This window comes from Elephas maximus, chromosome 1 (assembly GCF_024166365.1).
Source record: "Elephas maximus indicus isolate mEleMax1 chromosome 1, mEleMax1 primary haplotype, whole genome shotgun sequence".
NCBI lineage: Eukaryota > Metazoa > Chordata > Mammalia > Proboscidea > Elephantidae > Elephas > Elephas maximus.
Window position 1 is genome coordinate 80,122,310 of NC_064819.1, and position 3,186 is coordinate 80,125,495.

A 3,186-nucleotide genomic window follows, 5' to 3' on the forward strand; every position below is an offset into this window, starting at 1 on the left:
AGGACTTCTTTACAACAACAACAAGTCGGCTGATTAATGGGCTCTTCCCTGACCTTTTCTCATTAGTTTAGGGCCACCCCCTTTTTTCCCAGTCACCATACTTCAGACTTGGAAAAGAGGTATAAGATCTAGTCCAATCTTTATGTTTTACGAATGGGAAAACCAAGATCCTTAGTGGATGGGCTTCACTTTAATGTGTAGCAGAAAGCATTTCTGCTACTTCTGGCTCTATGAGCCGTGACTGTAAGCAATTGTGGGTAACTGACCCCAGAAAACTAATAAGCAAATTCTGCACAAGTTTTCCGAGCCTAGAGAGTCACTAGATTGAAGCAACCAGAAAATTCCCACCTAGTTCATGCTCCTTCAAGCAATTTGTGCTTCTGGAAAGGCAGAGTATTTGAAGGTTTACGGAGCTAGCGATGCTAGAGGATATGCAGTTATCAAGGAGAGACGTTGTAGCGGGAGCGAAAGGCTCCGGCTGTGAGATTCCGCCACAGGTCTGGGAGAGCAGGAATCATCGCCAAGTGCCCACGTTGGATTCCCCCTTCCTTCTCCCCACCCCAGCCTACCCCACAAGCAAAAAACCAAACCAGTTTGCCTTCCTGGCTGATTTTTCCGAAGTAGATTGCCAGGCCTTTCTTCCAAGCACCTCTGGGTAGACTCAAAGTGCACCACCCGGGGACACAGCCTGCCCCATACTGGAGTGCTCCATACATACTAGAAGTCCAAGGAAGATATATTCAATCGCTGAATGGCTCCCCTTCCGCATTCTCTCTTTGCACCGTCTTTGATCCCTGTGGATTATTTTTTGGCCTTTCAAATTCCAGAGGCTTTGACAAATCAGAACATTTCTTTTGGAAATCTGCAAATGGTCTTGAGTGAGTCGCTATACTGAATGAAATTGTATATAAATTTTTAATCTATCTGCCCAGAGACCAAAAAATACCAAAACCCAGTGCCGTCGAGTCGATTCCGACTCATAACGACCCTGAGACCACACTTCACAAAATACTGCTTTCAACTTAAAAAAAAAAATCAAGTAAATAAAAGCAGAACAACTCTTTTCATAAATATAGCAAATGTTTTATTTTAATAAAAGAAATGAAAATTTAACTGTACCGCAACATCACTTTTCACCTACTAAATTAACAGATCCCAAAGTTGTCAAAACACCACATTGGGGAGGGTGAGGGGAAATAGGAACTTCAGTCATCACTGCCTGGGAATGTAGATTAATAAAATCCTTTTGGAGGGTAATTTGGCAATATCCATTGATATTTAAAATGCATATATCCTAGGGCATAGTAAGTCCACTTCTTAAAAATGTATTACAGTATCACAGATATACACACATCCAAAATAATATATGTATGAACTTTTCCATTGCAGTATAGTTTGTGATAGCAAAAGATGAGGGAAAACCTAAATATCAATCAATAGCCCACCCACCCAGTGCCGTCGAGTTGAAGAGGGCTGGTTAAATAATATACAGTAACACATACATTGGAATACTGTGCATTCTGGGAAAAGAATAAGCTATCACTTTTTGTGACATACAAAGTGCTCCAAGATGTATTGGCTATGGGGAAAGGACAAGGCACAGGCCAATGTGCATGGTGTGTTATCTCTTTTTGAGATTAAAAAAAAGAGGAATATATAATATACATTCATTTGTGCTTAATATGTTTCTGGAAGGAATTAATAGCAGTGCCTATCTATGGGGAGCTGAATTAGGTGGCTGGGGGGTAGGGGTGGCTGCAGGATTTTGCTATACAGTTTTTTTATACTTTTTGAACCATGTGAATGTAGTGCCTATTCAAAACCTTAAATAAAAGGGAGAAATACGTATTTTTTTGTCCCTGAAGGCCTGACAAGATGGAAATCATACGTAGAAACAGTATTGACATTCTTCTCTGTCTTGCTTAAGAAGGATCTAACTGGGAATGTTGTATGGGTATATTTTTCAGTTTTGTCATATCTGTAAGCAGAGACACACCCTCTACCTCAAAGCTAGAGATCCTTGGACAATAAAGATTCAGTATTTTACTTTAAAGTTAGCATACATGGTGAAAATTGTAGTACAGTTAAAATTAGGCTGAAAATAGCCCACAATGTACAGTATAAATAATTTGTGGTACCTATCTCTGTGGACGATTTTATCATTTAGTTGTTTGTCAGACAATTTTTCTATAGCCCTCAACTAATTATTCAATTGGTTCCTCAAAAAACCTGGGGACTTTGTGCTGAGTATGTCTCCTGCACTCAAGGTTACCGTCTAGCGGAGAAAGGAAACACTACTCAAACGATTGCACCGGTTAACTTAATTTACAAATTTAAGTGCCACTGAGGAGGAATTGTGAAGAAGTTTGAGAGAATATTTAATTGAGTGAGTTCTGAAATGGGAGGATAAATTTAGCAGTTTACTCAATTTAGTGGTAAGGAACGAATCTACCACACGTAAGGACTGAGTAAACGCTGAACTTACATGTCTTCTTGGGTACCTGGAGCAGGGAGAGTTAAGAAAATCCTCAACAAGCCGACGAGAGTGGGATTCGAACCCACGCGTGCAGAGCACAATGGATTAGCAGTCCATCGCCTTAACCACTCGGCCACCTCGTCCGGCGAACTTACCGCATCTTTCTTTTCTTTCTTCTTGAAATTTGTCCTGTAGTAATTATACTCAATCACCTTTTTTTTCTGGTTTAATCCTGATTGTATCCTCACAACCACACCCAGGGTGAAGTACTTCTTTAGGTACATTTCGCAGCAACCACAACACTGATAAATGACGCTTAGAGTTACTTGGCACATATAAAAGAAACAAGTAAAACCAGTATACAAATCCTTGTTGAACAGATGAATGAATGAACATACCAGCTCCCGTTGGCCGCCCCGTGTTCTTTCAGAAATTTATATTACTGAACAGAATTTCTACTAGGATTTGTGTTTTCTGCGAGTTACCAGGGAACAACGAAATCTGGCTCTTCGATTCCCTTGTATTTGCATCTGAAGTATGGCCGACAGCCAGGAAACGAATTTATTTCTCTCTTGCTGCCTTCTCCAGGGCGTGGCACTGACCAGTCTGTGACATGTCAGCAATGGTGAGAACGTGGTTGAAAAAAATGCAAGGGCCCTGATGGGACCGTTTTGATTCCAGAGTAGGTGGGAATATTAAAGCATAAAACT

General features: G+C 40.6%; 1 non-coding gene across 1 annotated transcript; it reads right to left on the bottom strand.

Moving 5' to 3' along the window:
- Positions 1-2,537: 2,537 nt before the first annotated feature.
- Positions 2,538-2,619, bottom strand: TRNAS-GCU (transfer RNA serine (anticodon GCU)). The gene has a single exon. It is a non-coding gene; the product is annotated as a tRNA-Ser (tRNA).
- Between the last annotated feature and the right edge of the window lie 567 nt (positions 2,620-3,186).